Here is a 16,286-nt window from a genome sequence, read left to right as displayed (position 1 = left end):
CTATAACTATTTACGGAGTAGAAGGTTTTTTCTCCCAAGGAGCCACTGATGGTTTTGAACTACTGACCTTGTGGTTACCAGTCCAACAAGTAACCACAACTCTTCCAGGGCTCCTTAGAGTCACCTAGAAGTTACAAAGATAAAGAATCAGGACAAGTCCATGAAAAAGATGAGAAACTAAGCAGGATGGCAGATGAGGAAGCCATCCTTTTTAAAGCCTGGATTAATAACATGTAGCAACCTTGCAGGGCAGAATAGAATACCTTCAGAGGCTTTCGAAGACTGGACATCTTTATGAGAACAGACAGCCTCATTTTTATCTCATGGACATGGCCTTGTGGTGAGCAGCCCGACACTTGACAAGCTCTGTTCTCTGACAAGATGGAGATGCATCACCCAGTCATTAATGCTGACCTCGAGGCGGCATTTAGCAGAAAGAGTTGCACGGTCCCGTATGGTATGTTGTTTTATTTCACTTCTGTCACTTGGTACCCAAGAAAGTGGCTGACAAAATCGGATGAACCGGGAATGCTACTTGATGCCAGAGGAGAAGCAGCAATTAGTGGTGGCTCCGAAGAGGTTGACCATGCTTGTCCTTTATGAGAGCAGGGTGACAAATGATTGATCTTCCTGTTCTTCCTTTCACTTTAACCGTCAAGGAACTCGTCTCTCTTTCAATTCTGGACTCTTGATAGCATTGTTTCTACTAACTAGACCTCAGATTCAAGGTCTCAGACATCTCTGTTTGGGCAGATTCCTCACGATGGTGAAAAATACCCCAAAATGGGTCAAAATAACAATCTTCTGGGTTGTCTGTACTTGGAACCAGCTTTAGAGAAATAATCATCTTTCTTTACGTTTAGGTAAGACAGAGTAAAATGATCACATAAGCATATATTAGCTGAGATGTGCATGTTCACCATAGCATGAGAAACAATTCTCTTTTTATTTTACTTGTTTTGTTGTTGTCATTATTAGGAATACAAACAACAAAACATACACCGATCCAACAGCTCCTGTATTACCATTCAGTGACACCGATTACATTCTTCAAACTGTACAGCCATTCTGGGCTCCCTTTTTTGAGCTGTTCTTTCCTTATGAACATGAATTGATTATAATCGCGCCCCTTAAGGTTTCTGCCTAGTCTTTCCACTGGCTGTTGCAAATTGGATCACACATAGCCTCTTTTTAAAAGGGCATAATATTCAAGGCATACCTTCATTTACAACTAATTACCTTAAACTGCAGTTAAGCTTTAAGATGATTTTGAGTTATATTTGGACTAAGGGGAAAAAGACTATCTCAAAGCAATAGTTTCAGGAATTTTTCCAACCTTCTTGCCTCCTAGGAATTCTGTTCTGCCTTTCCCCCTTTTGATCAGGATTGTTTAATGGATTCTTTCATCAAAATATTCAGTAATGGTCATGAAGCACCAACCAGTCCTTCTGGTCTCATGGAAAAAGGAGCAATTGTTCATGGGAGCAACTTGCCACCTCTTTCATATGCTCCTCCGAGTCTTCCTCTGTCCCTTCCAGAAAGAAAGACTGCTTGATGTATCTTGGATAGTCCATTGCACTTTTAAGACCTTGGGCATTGCACAACCAACGAAATGCAGAGCGGAAGACTAGGCATGTAATTAGGGCAATGACCTGGAATATCCCACAAAACCATGACCATAAACCTCTTGACATATGACTCGAATCCCATAAATATTTGCTTGCACATACCAACCTTAGCAGCTACTTCTTGTGGTCCTTGTAAGCATATCTATTGTACACATTTGCCAATTCACCTTTTTACGGGTATACAAATTATTGACAGCAATTAAAATAATCAGCTGTGCCATGCCATTAATCAAAGTTTTTTCCCATCACCATTAACATCCTGCCACCTTTGCTTCTACCCCTAGCAGCCTCTAATAAACTTTGAATTTTATGGCTTTTCTTACAAAAATGAAGGCATGTAATGTTTGGCCTTTTGTGCTTGGCTTATTACGCTCAGCACAACAGTGTGTTCAAGTTCCAACTCTATTCTCGCTGTTAGGTACCAGCAAGTCAGTTCCCACATTACCTCTGCTCTTTGTAAAACAGAGTCAGACTTTGCCGTGTCCTGTGCTTTTCTCACAATTAGTAAGTTCAACCTCATCATTGCAGCTGCTGTATCTGTTCATCTACTGGAATGTCTTCTTCTTTTTGGCTGACCCCTTCAACTCTACCAAACCTGATTTCCATCTCCAAGGAGTGGTCCTTCCTGATTGAGTGTCTAAAGTACATGAGATGAATTCGCAGCAGCCTCCCTTCAAGGAGCATGCTAGCTTTACTTCTTCCAAACACAGATTTATTCCTTCTTCTGGTAGGCCATGCTCTAGTCCATCTTTTTTCATAACACTTTAATCCAAAGGCAGCGATCCTTGAGTTTTTCTTAGGTCTTTGAAGGAATAGAAAATATTGTAGTTGTGTGTTAGTCTGGGTAGACTAGGGAAACAAATTCATAAATACACATATGTATAAGAAAGAGTTTTATATTCAAGAGCAATTGTACATTAAGAAAACATCCCAAGCCAGTCTAGTCCAAGGCCATAAGTCTGATATTAGCCCATATGTCTGATACCAATCTAATAAAGTCCTCTTCACACTCACGGAACACATGCAATGAAGCCAAATGCAAGATGACCACAAGCCAGTGGGGAGAAAGTCTTTGGGTCCAGTGGCATTGTAAGCATCTCAGTGCCGGCAGGGGCCTCTTTGTGGATTCTCTGGCTTCAGAGGTCTGGTTGCATCCATGTGGCTTGTCCAGCTCAGACCATTAGTGTAGTTCCATGTGTTTTGTCAGCTGCAACGTCTTCCAGGGAGTGGCAGAGCGGGAGAAGTGTCTCACGCCCCCAAGGAGGGAGTACCAGATTTCCCAGAATTCTCAGGAGAAGGTCATGCCCACACAGAAGGCTCATTGGCTATCTCCAGATTGACCACCTAGACACCACCGGTACACTCTTAATCCTTACATTGACACCAGATTAGGTGACTACCACAAATTGGACCAGGCATAATTTAGTCTTCAAAGTGACATCTCTGCTCTTGAATACTTTGGGGAAGTCTTTTGCAGCAGATTCGTCCAAGACCATGTGTTATTTGATTCTTAACTGCTACATCTGGAGTGATGATTATGAACCCAAGTAAAGCAAAGTCCTGACCATGCCATCTTTTTTTCTACTTAGGGAATTTGTACTTTCCTTACACTGAGGTATAACCCATACCGGAGGTTATCTTCTTTGATTTTCAATTTCAGCAAGCAAGGTTGTGGCCATCTGCATATCACAGGTTGTTAAAGAGCCTTCCTCCAATCCTGATACCACATTTTTTTTAATAGTTTAGTTTCTTAAGTTATTTGCCTAGAAAACAAATCAAATAAGCCTGGTGAAAGGATGCAGCACTAATATGCACCTCTCTTGAATGTGAACCAAGCAGGAGCACAATTCGGTATTTTGGAGTTCCCATCCTACGAAATGTTATCTAGTTGTTTTTATTATAGTCTGCACAGTCTAACACTTTTGCATAATCAGTAAGAAAGAAGTAAGCAGCATTCTTCTCCAGGTGGGATATACTCAAGGTCAGACTCTGGCTGCCCTGGAATTTTATATTCTTTACACTGAGCCCCCGCCCCGCCCATGAAATTGCTGTTTTATTTTCTTTCTCACTTGGTTCCTGGACTGTTTTGACTAATGATATTGAACCTCTCCATTGCCCTTTCCCACAAATGTAGTTAATTTGATTCCTTTGTATTACATCTGGTGAGTTCCATGTGTATCATCACTGTTTATGTTGCTGAAAATAATCATTCTCAATGGAAAGTCGATAGTTGGCAAAATTCTATCATGCAATCTCCAGCTCTGTTTCTATCACGAAAGCATATTTTCCAACTACTAATCCTTTTTTTGTTTTTGAATTTTATGTTACAATCACTGGGTAATTGTTCATGTATCTTGGCTGCATGTTTAATCAAAATCAGACTGAAGAATTTGGTAGAATTCTTCAATTTCTTGATCATTGGCTTTAGTGGTTGGTGCATAAATTTGAAAAATAGTTGTATTAATTGATCTTCCTTGGAAGCATGTGGATATTAGTTGAACACAGAACATTGTACTTCAAGATAGATCTTGAAATACTTTTTTTTTATATTTACCTGGCAGGGGAGATACCATGATCACGAAGGTGGTTTCCCCAGGGCGAGGCTTATCCATTGCGCTACGGATGTGCTGACCCCTGCGATTTCCCCAAATGTGGGAAACTTGACTGCATAATTTGTGGTAGTGGGGGACTGCATTGGCGCTCTCCCCTGATTAAAAAAAAAAAAAGAAAGAAAAAAGAAATGTTTGGAGTTTTTTTTATGATGAATGTGACATCTTTCCTATTTAATTTGTCATTCCCAACATAGTAAACCGAATGATTGTCTGATTCAAAATGGCCAGTGCTGGTTTATTTCAGTCACCAGTGCCTAGGTATGGATTTTTGTGCATTGCATTCCTTTTCTGACAACTTCCAAGTATCCTATTGTCTTCCTTCAGCTATTCCATGGTGGAATGGTGAAGGCATATTTGCTGCTGCGCTTTCTCCTCTGAGCTATGCCACAGGTAAATCAAAGTCCCCGTCTAGAGTTTCACCTTTCTTTGACACGTTAGTCCTTTCGCCATCAGATTTCCCATGGCTTTCACACTGAGTGACTCATCTTCCAACAGTATATCCGACAAGGTTCTGCTTCTGTTAATGAGGCTTTCAATGACTAATTTCCAGACGTAGACCATCTCTTCCATATTTTTTTCTTAGTCAGGAAACTCTACTGAAATGTGTGTACCATTGGTAAACCTGAGAGCATTTGAAATACCAGTAGCGAGCTTTCAGCATCACAGCAGCAGAAAGCCACCACAGTGTGATAAATGCAGAGGTGAGAGTCAGAACAGCACACTGACAGGTGCACGCACCACATTTCACTGTTAGTTTGCATATTTATCGGCATCTTTTTAAGGTGCTTGCTTACAATGACTTTAAGTCATCATTGAGAGTTAATGACACTTTTCTTGAATTTTAAACCTCATTTTAAAATGCAAACAACATGTATAAACTTTTGCATGTAAATCAACAATTTCATTTTATAGTTTAAAAAATCGACAATTTCATCTACTGGTTATTTGCACCACGATTTGCTTATGCATTCATCTGTTAATCGTTAACAGTTAGTGGGAATCTAGGTTGTTTGCACTTGTTTTGTTGGTTGTGACTAGTGCTGCATGACCATTGGTGTCCTACTCCCTTTCATAATCCTTACTTTCAAGTGTTTGGGGTTATACTGTGAGGGGATTCCTGGGTCACGTGGCAGTCCTAGTTAGAATTTTTTGAGGAACCGCCACATGTTTTCTACAATGAAGACACCATTTTGGATTCCTGCTGGCAATGGATAAGGGATCCAATTTTCCACACACTTACCAACATTCCTTATGTTCTTGTTTTTCTCTTCCTCATTCTAGTGAGATTGGGATGGTATCTCATGATGGTCTGATGCTTCTCTCTGATGGACATTTAGGCTGAGCATCATGTCATGTGTTGGGTGGCCTTCTGAATGTCTTCTTTAGTAAACTGTCTGTCAAATCCTGTGCCATTTTATGATTATTTGTCTTTTCGTTGTGAAGCAGTCCAAGTTTTATTTGTATGTTGGTTATTAGTTGCTTGTCAGATTTTTGCTTTCCAATTCTATTCTTCCTGCGAGTAGCTTGGCTTTTCACATTTAGGGGAAGGGCTTTTAATGAACACAAGTTCTTAACTTTTGGTGTTGCTTTATTTTGTCATTTGCAATTTGTGCTTTTTTATATTAAATAATCTCTTTAAATTTAGGTCTGATAATGTTGCCTCTGCTTATTTTCTAAGAATTTGATGGTTTTAATTTTCACATTTAGGTCTTTCATTCATTCTGAATTTATTTTTGTTTATGGTGTAAAGCATAGATCCTGTTTCATTTTTTCTGTATGTAATGCCCAGATTTTGTGGTATTCTTAATAAAGAGACTTTTCTTCCTTTCTCCAATGGACTTAGCACCTTCCCCCAAACCAGTAGACAATAGATCTGTGAGTTTCTTTCTAGATTCTCAATTAAATTCGATTGCTCTAGTGTGGTGATTGTTATACTAGTTCCAAGCTCTTTTGATTTCTATAGCCATATGGTATGTTATAAAATCAGGAAATGCTAGATCTCCTACTTTGCTTTACCCAAGCAGCTTTGTTTCAGCCACTCTGGGGCACATGACATTGAACATTGCATTTTCTATTTCTGTTAAGAAGGCTTTATTAAATAAACTTCACCATTTGGATATATGCTAATGAATGTTGTTGTTGTCTGCCACCTGATAGATTCTGAAACACAGGATCATGCAAAACAGAGTAGCCTCAATGAAACAGGAAATCTACAGGAGCAGGTTCATGCACCTCCTCTCACAGCAGGTCTGATGGGCTTGAACCACCAATCTTTCAGTTAGCAGTGACATATTTTACCAGTGCAATGTCATTAACAAATAAATGCACTTTCATAATTTTTAAAGGTTCTCCAGGGAACATTTACCATGGGAAATGATAAGAGGCATACTCTTAAGATCCACAAAGAAATAAAATCTAATGTGAAAAATCATATTAAAATAAGTAGTAAATTATTAAGAAATTATACCACAGATGCTGTAGATGATTTAGCTATTTTCTTAAGGCATTTGAGTCATTTGAAATACTGCTTTATAGACTTCATAAAGATGAATGTATACCCTGGTGGAATAACATTGAGCCATTATTTAACTTACAATTACATTTTAAAAAGAAGATTGTGCACTGCAGTCAGGAGCAGAAGAATTACCTTGGGCTATCGTTCCTCTGTGTTTAGTCTAAGAAATATCAAATAGCACCTTTGAATTTTAATGTAGACAAAGTTCATTAATTTTATGCATCCTTCATGCAATGGCAGCAGCCACCACCAAAGGGAATAAAGGACAAGACAGTCACATCAACAATACGTGAAGGTTCGAAGGCAGAGGCTGTCCAGTCTCTACATTGATTCTTTGAGTCACAAAAGCCGGTCTTGATTTATTTATTTTATTCCTGATATCCAGGCTTCAGTGCTTAGGAATTCTTCATATTTATTAAGCCCTTAAACTTCAGGTGCAAAAGTATCACCTTAATTTTTAAAATTACAAATAATCACTTCACTAGTATTACATTCCTAATAATTATTTTGGATCTCTTTAATGAAACAGACACTTTGAGGCAATATATTGCAAGTATCAAAGGTTCTGATCATTTCATCGACAAGAGACTCCCAGGGCTCAGGTGAAACTTTGCTGATCTAACAAATAATGAGGGTGTAATACTTGATACAGTGGTAGATTATGAAAAAGATCTAATTTTTCATCAATATCTACTGGTATTATCTTTTGATTTAAGTGTTCCACCTAGCTGATTTGGTGATACAAAATAATGTCTAACTCTTGAAAACGTGTTGTATTGTACTACTGGTTACTTAAGGTGATTTTACATTTGAGAGGATGATGAAAAGAGAAAGTGAAGTATGATAATAATAATAAATCCATAATGTCCAATCTTATAAATGGAGAGCTCTCAAAGACCCAGCGTGATTTGTAATGTGTTCATGGCTATTCTGGTTCAATCCACTTCAGAGTGATTTTGCTAAGGCGAGTTCAGTCTCTGAAAGACTGACTGCAGGATAAAGGGTATGACACCACGGATGACTCATTCCAATCTGTGTGTCGTCTAGACATGTGGATAATTATTCTCCATTAATAAACTAATAAGACCTAACTTTTCCAACCCAAAGGAACAGGGCGAAGCATAGACATTTGTGTCGCGTCCCGGCCTGCGGGACGCACGAGCAAGGCCCTGCGGGGAAAGTGGAACCTGGATGGAGAAAAGACACGGAGACGTGGAGCAAGACAAAACTCTGATCAAGCTCATTTATTTGGGCAAAGCTGGGGTATAAAAAAGGGGGAACTGGGAGGTGCATATTTTAATAAGGTGTACGACACAGCATCCAATCCAACAGGTACATTAATGAAGCATAAGAACGTTAACCAATCAGCTGTAGGTAAAAGGGCGTGCGCTAGTTCTCAAAGACGTCCTGCATGCAGATTAAGGTCCATCAGGTGTAAAGCAAAGTCCATCTTAGTCCAATGAGCGCCTGGCATTATTAACCAATGGGTGAAAAGGTCAACTTTACAACTGCCCGTGCTACAGAGCACGTAGCTAGGAATGCGGAGGCAGGAATTTAGGCAGGGCCTTACAGGTTTTGCAAATGAAAGACTAGGAAGCAGCCAAGTTCGGCTCAGGCTGAGGCCAAGGCCTTAAAGGCCACCGGCTCCCAACACATTTGGATATGTATATATAGGTACTTTTCTCTGGATTTCACTTATTTAGATGTTTCTTTCCTACCTGCTCATTTTTTAAGTATAATGGGAATAAAATACATCCTTAAGCAAGACGACTGTGTTGCTAGAAGCTGTCAAGTCTGTGACCTTGTGGTTAACAGCCCAACGTGTAGCAACTAACCAATGGAAAAATATATTAAGAATGAGAATTATAATTATTAAATAAAATTCACCATCTTGACATAGACTAGCGGATGTTGTTGTGGTCTGACACGGGATAGATTCTGAAACACAGTGATTGTACAACACCGAGGAGAACTCCACCTCAGTCAGATAAGACTCAATGAAATAGGAAATCTTCAAGAGCAGATTCATGGGTCTTTTTTCTCACAGCGCCTCCGATGGCTTGAACCACCAACCTTGCAGTTGGCAGTCACATATTTTACCATTGCAATGTCATTAACAAATGAGTGCACTTTCATGATTTTTCAAAGGTTGTCTCTTTCAGAATATCTGCAAGATAAAGGATTTGCCACCATGGACTAATCATTTCAATCTGTGTATTATCTAGACATGTGGATAATTGTTCTCTACTAATAAACTAATAAGACGGAATTTTCCAGACTAAATGAACAAGGCAAGGCATAGAAGTCAATGTTTGGATATGTACAGTTAGGTACTTTTCTCCGTGTATCATTAGACTCTGTGTACAACAAACTGAAATACAGCTAGGCCCTGAGTCATCCTCACAATTGTTGCAGCCACTGTGTCAATCCCTCTCGGTGAAGTTCCTCTCCCTTGTCGATGACTCTCGGATTCACCAAGCTTGATATTCTTTTACAGGGATGGTCTCTCCTGATTGCATGTCTCCAGCATGTGACATGAAATCTGTCACCCTTGCTTCTGAGGAGCATGCTGGCCGTGCTCCTCCCGAGACGGACTTGTTTGCTCTTCGGGCAGTACCCGGCACTTTGCATCTTCTTCACCAACACCACATTTCAGAGACAGCAATTAAGTATCTCCCCAATTCATTATCCAGCTTTCTCATTCACATGAGATCACAGAAAATACCTGGCTTCGGTCAGGCTTACATTGTTTCTCCCAGTCACATCTTTGCTTTTTAACATGTTAAAGAGGGCTTTGCAGCAGGTTTGCTCAATGTGATATTCAGTCATGGTTTACAAGTTGGTTTTAATCCTTTAAGATAAATTACATATATGAGGGGATATCCCCCTCCGCCCAAGAAGCAGGATTTTTTTCTCAAAGCTATGTATTTAATTTTTTTTTAAATGAAACAATCTTATCACCTTCAAAATACTCTCCATTACATTTAATATATTTGTCAAATCTGCGATTCCATTCCTGGAAACATTTTGCAAACATATCTGTTTGGATGGGTGACAGCATGTCCGCTGTTTTTATCTTCACCTCTTCTACATCATCAAATTGCTGTCCTTTCATGTCCCCCTTCATTTGGGGAAAAAGGAATTGCACAGAGTGAGGTCAAGTGAGTAAGGTGCATGGGGCAAGAGGCATGCTGTTTTGTTTGACCAAAATGGGTGCACTGAGATGGCTGAGTGAGCATATGCATTGTCATGGTGGCAAAACCAGTGCCCCCCCCCCTTTCTGCCACAAATTAGGCCTTTTTTTGTGGCACACTGTTATGCAATCGTTTTACAACTTCTAAATAAAAAGCTTGATTAATTCTTTAACCTGGTTGAACAAACTCCAAATGCACAACAAGCCAACATTTTTGTCTATTTGGGAAGTTGATGGGCGTCCAGAATGAGCTGTGTCATCAATTGACATTTCACATTTTTTGAAAGAAGAAAACTACTCATACACTTGAGTTTTTCCCATAGTGCTGTCCTTGTAAGCTGTGTTCAACATCACAACAGTTTCTGTAGCATTTTTCCCAATCAGGATACAAAATTCCAAAGCCACATGCTGTTCTCTTAAATTGACTTTCACAAAAAATGTTTGAGCCAATCTGTTTTTATGAAAAATTTCACTGTGACAAGAGAGAACCTCCCCAGGCAATGCCACTAGGTGCACTAACTCAGAATGAGTTGCTGGATGCTTGCCTAGTAGGAAAAATGTATAGTACAAAAGTTCCACTCTGCTCAGCACAATCCTGTTTTTATTTGGGGGAGATTATATATATATTGATTGCAGAGTGAGATTGACTGCCTCTTACTATGTGAGAAGAAAATATATAGCTGAGAAAACTAATGGAGAGCTAGCAGTGCTTCTGAGTGACCTTGAGAATGTTTTTTATCACATATGATGACATTTGAAATGTTTTCTATAAAATGCATGAACTACTCAATTATGTTTTGTTTAATCTTCAGATTTTATGTTCTGGCAGATTATGTGCTGGCAGAATGGTGGCTATTAATGACATTAGGTCAGCCAACATCACCATGCCTATCATAAACACATAAAGAACAAGTCAAAGTTACACCAGCTATACAATTAAACGTGGGCACAGTGTCAGCAGCAGGGCCTATTCTCTTGGCTACGTTTACCACACAGCTTTTTCTGTTATGAGACCCTGAGACATTGGTTTGAAAGCGAATTGATGGGTGATATACTTTCTCTGCTCTGGAAACACTCAGAGATTTTGGGAAGACAAAATTATGATAATTAGAACATTTATGTCAATGTTTAAGAATATAGGCATATCTAAATGTGTGTGTTTGTGTGTGTGTTAGTCTGGGTAGGTTAGAGAAACAAGTTCATAAACACCCAAATGTGTATAAGAAAGAGGTTTATATACAAGAGCAATTGAATGTTGAGAATACAGCCCAGCCCAATCCAGATCAAGTCCATACATCTGATATTAACCCATATGTCTGAGACCGATCTCTAAAATCCCCATCAGACTCATGAAACACATGCAATGATGCTAAATGCAGGATGATCATAGGCCAATGGGTTGGAAGTCTTGTGGATCCAGTAACATTGTAAGCATCTCAGTGATAGCAGGGTTCTTCATGTGGCTGCTCCAGTTTCCAAGGCATGGGGGTCTATCAGTGTTGTGCCATGTGTCTTGTCAGTAGAGCTTCCCTCAGGAAGTGAGCCAAGAGAGAGAATGTCTTCCTTCTCCAAGAAGGACAAATACCGGAATTCTCAGAATCCTCAGGGGAAGGCCATGACCACACAGAAGTCTCACTGGCTATGATCCGATTGACAGACTAGACTCTACCCCTTCACTCTTTATCCTCTCAAGTCCCCAATTGACACCAGCTTATGTAACTACCACATTGTGCGTGTATATGTACCCTCCTGATGACATAGTGCATTAAGTTTTGGAGTGCTAACTACAAGGTTGGCAGGTCAAATCCACCAGCCGCTCCATGGGAGAAAGATGAGAATAGGAGACTGCTTGCTCCCATAAACATTTATAGTCTTGGAAACCCTAATGAGCTGTCCTACTATGTGCTATAAGATTGCTATGCATGAGAAATAACAGTTGTGGTGTGTGTGTGTGTGTGTGTATGGCATATAGATATTAACTTTAAATATATCTGTTATACATGCACCTACATATATATTAAAAAATCAAACTGTTATCACATTCATGGTGACTCATTTTTTGCTGAAAACAACTGCAGTCCTTAAGTTGTTGCTTAGTGACTGACTTTTGGAATGCAGATTTCTAAACTTCGACCTTTCTTTTGAGTGGCTTCTGAGTGGATTTGAACCACCAGTTTTTACATAATAGCCAAATGTTTAAATGTGTGTGCCACCCAAGGATTCCCAATATAGTACTATATAGTCTCTATATAGTACATTTTTCATAGTCCATGTATTACATTCGAATGCATGATTTTTAAAATTAGTTCTAAATATTTGTTAGAGATCTGCAAAAGAAACTATAGATAGTATTTTCTAAAATTGTATTCATTTGCATTAAGGATGTATTTTGTTGTGAACGATTGAGTCAGTTCTGATATATAGCAACCATATGTTGATAGATGGACGTGTTTCCTAGGCTGAAATCTTGATGGGAGCTGACCCCCTGGTCTTTTCTCCCATAGATAATGTGGTGTGCCTGAAATTCTGATTTTTCATGTAACATACAAGCACTTAACTCATGTGTCATCGAGAGTATGGCAATAAAAAAGATAGTGAAACTGACCGTACCTACATAACTGAGGTTCAGTTGTTTCTTGAAAATAAAAAGTATTACAGAGTTGCAAAGATTTTGTGAGTGAATTCCAAGTAGAACCATTGCTGTGCATTTATCACCTAGAAATCACAACACAAGTCTGACATTCAGTTAATTCAGATGCTTTGTTCCCCACACAGAGTTAAAATCCATAGGATAGATACCTGAGCACCAGTCTGTAATTATAGAGTACTGTCAATGGGTCTTCTCGAGAGGGTCCCTACCCTCTCGCTTCACCTCTCCTGCAAAGAATCTCCTGGCCAAGAATCTGAATACACAATAGGGTCACAGGAAAGTCATCTTGTGAAAAGTGTAGGAAAAAACAGACTGGAGGGGCAGCACTGTGCATCCAGGCAAATCAAAATTGTTACCACTTCCGGTGACCCCACCCATTACAGAGGAGAGTGGCTCCTCGGGGTTTCTTGCATATAATCTTTACAGAGGCAGATTTCTAACCCTTTGTTCCACGGTGCTAATGGGTGAATTTTAACCACCAACCTGTAGGTTCACAGTCAAGAGCTACCATCCGGAGATCTGGAGTATTCAACAAACCTCTATAATTACTTTGATCTCAGTGCCTCATGCTGTTCTATTCAGGAGACACTAGGACCCACCTACTGTGAAACCCTTAATATTCTGAATAAATTCAACGTCCAAATATGAACTCAAGGCTGTAGACACCCCTTTCAGTAAGTTAATAATTTTCTCAACATAATCATTAATTCAACAGACAATTATTATGTGTGGATTCTGTTTCAGTCATCCATATTTAAATGGTGACCTAAATAGAACCATCCATTCCGTAGGACTCTAAAGAAAAACCTGAGCTTGTTATACACTAAGTTCTCTGAGATTTAAGATACTTCAGTGATTATCTAGTAAGCATCTATTTGCCTGTGGTCCTGAAAAAAAAAAAAAGATTATCACGGGCCCTTTCTATTTGAATAGTGGGCCATGCAATGGAAAGAACTAAAAGTTTTGGCATGAAGGATCTCAGGCTCACCAAGTATTGTCTCTGAGACATTTGAGATGTTGGGATTATCTGAGTTCTGATTTCCTGTGCTGTCAAACACATCTACCTTATGAAGTTGTAGAAAACATTTAAATATAGATAGTGCTACCCCAGATCCATGCTCCTGGGTTATGATTGTGCAGGCTTCTGGGTATGCCGAGTATGTTAATGTTTGACAATAGCTTTGGTTTGACATTTGCATGAAGCATTTTTACTTCAAGTCAGCAAGTAATTTGGAAGTGCTTTTTGGCCCTGTTACAAAAAGCATACGCTCAGTGATATGTACTCAAGAATACAATCTAAACTCTTCCATAAAAAGATTCCACCATCAGAAACAGGGCATGGGGCTCTTAAGAATCGAGCTCTTTGTGAATGCCTTCTTGAGAGAATGGAGTAGTTATGTCTTCCTCTGATAGGAGCGTAAAATGACATGGGGTAAGGTCAACACATGCAGACTCATGTTTTCTGGACTTCAGCTTTCATTTGAATGTGAACAGACTTTGATGGCAGACATTTCAGAATGACAGTGATCCTGCCATACCGCAAAGCAGCCAGTGATGTAACTGTTTTAGCAAAATATACATGTGTTCGTAGCGTAGGTGCCGTTTCAAAATGTCACGTTACTTTTGCTTTCTCTCACTTGCGTCCTCCTTCCGCCAGCAAAGTCTTTTCTATCACAGCAGGGACTGGAGGACACCAACAGGGAACAAACCAACCAATGAAAACCCACCAGACGCAGTCTAGCCTTTGAGAGCCGAGCTCCAGTGCGGCTCCCTGGCTGGAGTGGATCGCCTGGCCTGGGCTGCACTCCACCACTACAAAGCTGGGTCATTTGGGAAGCAACTTGAGTTTCCTTTATTTTAGATGGGAACAATCAAATGTGAATTTGAAATGATTTAAACATATAAAATGCATGAGACCATCCCTACCCTTAGTAAGGACTCATTATACATCAACAGTAATAAAGATGATACAAAGGGCGAAGTAGACAGATAAAGAAGAGAACATTTAGCTCTTCTACCCTAGAATGGCCGAGTTTAAGCCTCTCTTAATAGTTAATGTTTAATGTTTCTTGATATGGTTTCCACGTTTATCTTACTTTCTTGGCTAGATTATATACCACTGAAGTTCAAGTGGAATGCATATGCATAGTTCAACTTTCTACACTCTAAAAATGAAGTAGCTTTGAGGAAACACAAAAACAAAACACTCACTACCACTGAGTCCATTCCGACTCATAATGATCCCGTAGGACAGGATACAGCTGCCCTTTGGGTTTCTGAGACGCTACAGGAGTAGAGAGCCTCATCTTTCACCAGCACAGTGGCTGGTGGTTTCCAACCTAGCTCAAAACTCTGTTGAAGAAACTGGGTAATTGAAATTCTCCTTCTGTAAATAAGTTTTAGATATAATAAAGTGAGGAGGAAAACTATTAGAATGATATTTAATATTTCAGACTGAGCTCAAATATATCAAGGTATCAGCTCAAATTTACATTTTAAAATTCTATCCATTTGAATTAAATTTTATTTTGCCTCTGTTGCATTTGGATAAGGAATTATTTGACCATTCCTTCTACCATGACCACTCTGTGTTTTCCTCATTAACCTCATGATTTTCCTTTCCATGCTCAAGAAAGTATGTACTGGAATTTTAATTTTTGTGCTCCTTTGAATTGGTCCATGCTTGTCATGGCTTCTGCTGGTCACATTTCCAGCATCATCCTGCCGTGAATGAGAGTGTTATAACCCAGAGAATTCAGTAAATTCCCCTATTTCACACAAATAATTAGCGAGAGAGCATAAACTACATCTGAGACTCCTATCTCCTGCCAAATATTTTTCTAGGAAACAGAATTTTCTCCCCAGAAAGTCCCTATCAGGCACCGAATTCTATGTCATCCCTGAGAAGAACCCTGGACCACACTAGGGGGGTGAGTAAGAAAGCCGTGGTTGTTCTAGTTCATACATGGTTGGGTTTCATCCAAACAGCACATGTCCAAACGTTCTCTGTGATCAGTGGGTGTCTGCAGACAAGTTCTCTCAAGAATACACTTGTCTGATTTTCCTTAGAGTTCCTTCCAAAATAAAGTTAAGGTTCAATTTAAACAATAACTTCCAAGGAGGATCTGCTGGACCAGTTAAACTGAAGGCAGAGAACTCAGCTCAGTGGGTTTTGGTGGCTGGTTTGGGGGCTTCCAGAGCAATAATACTGATAGGTTTTCTTGAATGATAGGTTGCCACAGGAGTTTAGTATTAAGTTTCAGCAAAGAGACACATGCATTGGTGAGAAAAAGGCCAGGAAAATTGTGCCAAGGCATATTTCTCAGGGCAATAGTGCTCATTCTTAGAGGGCATCAAGTGCTGTTTTACTAGAATTTTCCTGGGAAATCTTACACCATTCACCTCACAGCCCTGATCTTGCCTCTCCAGACTTATTTTTGTTCCTCAAATGTAGAGTCCATTAAAATTAAAATTATTTGAGTTCGTGGAGGGTGCCTAATCCATCATTTGCACTGGTGTAAATCAAAGAGCACAGAAATCTTCCGGGTACGATGAGAGAGGAAATACTGCAATCCAGAGGGAAAAGAGACACATGCAAGGATGGCTGGGGTAAGCTCTGGGGATTAAACTATTGAATACAGAGGTGGTTATTTGAAATGCACACTGCCACTGAACCCACAATAAAGAA

The 16,286-nt window shown here is 39.5% G+C and overlaps 1 protein-coding gene and 1 non-coding gene across 5 annotated transcripts in view; both read left to right on the top strand.

Moving 5' to 3' along the window:
- The window catches only part of FGF14 (fibroblast growth factor 14), a 780,497-nt gene that overhangs the window by 590,260 nt on the left and 173,951 nt on the right, over positions 1-16,286 (top strand). The gene's annotated exons all lie outside the window — the stretch shown is intronic.
- On the top strand, positions 4,175-4,338 carry LOC115873222. Its single transcript, XR_004048294.1, has one exon. It is a non-coding gene; the product is annotated as a U1 spliceosomal RNA (small nuclear RNA).

The sequence above is a fragment of the Echinops telfairi genome, unplaced genomic scaffold (genome assembly GCF_000313985.2).
Source record: "Echinops telfairi isolate 266 unplaced genomic scaffold, ASM31398v2 ScPeMD7_7467;HRSCAF=8505_0, whole genome shotgun sequence".
Taxonomy (NCBI): domain Eukaryota; kingdom Metazoa; phylum Chordata; class Mammalia; order Afrosoricida; family Tenrecidae; genus Echinops; species Echinops telfairi.
The sequence above is the reverse complement of the archived record's forward strand: the minus strand, read 5'-3'. Positions and strand labels throughout refer to the sequence as shown.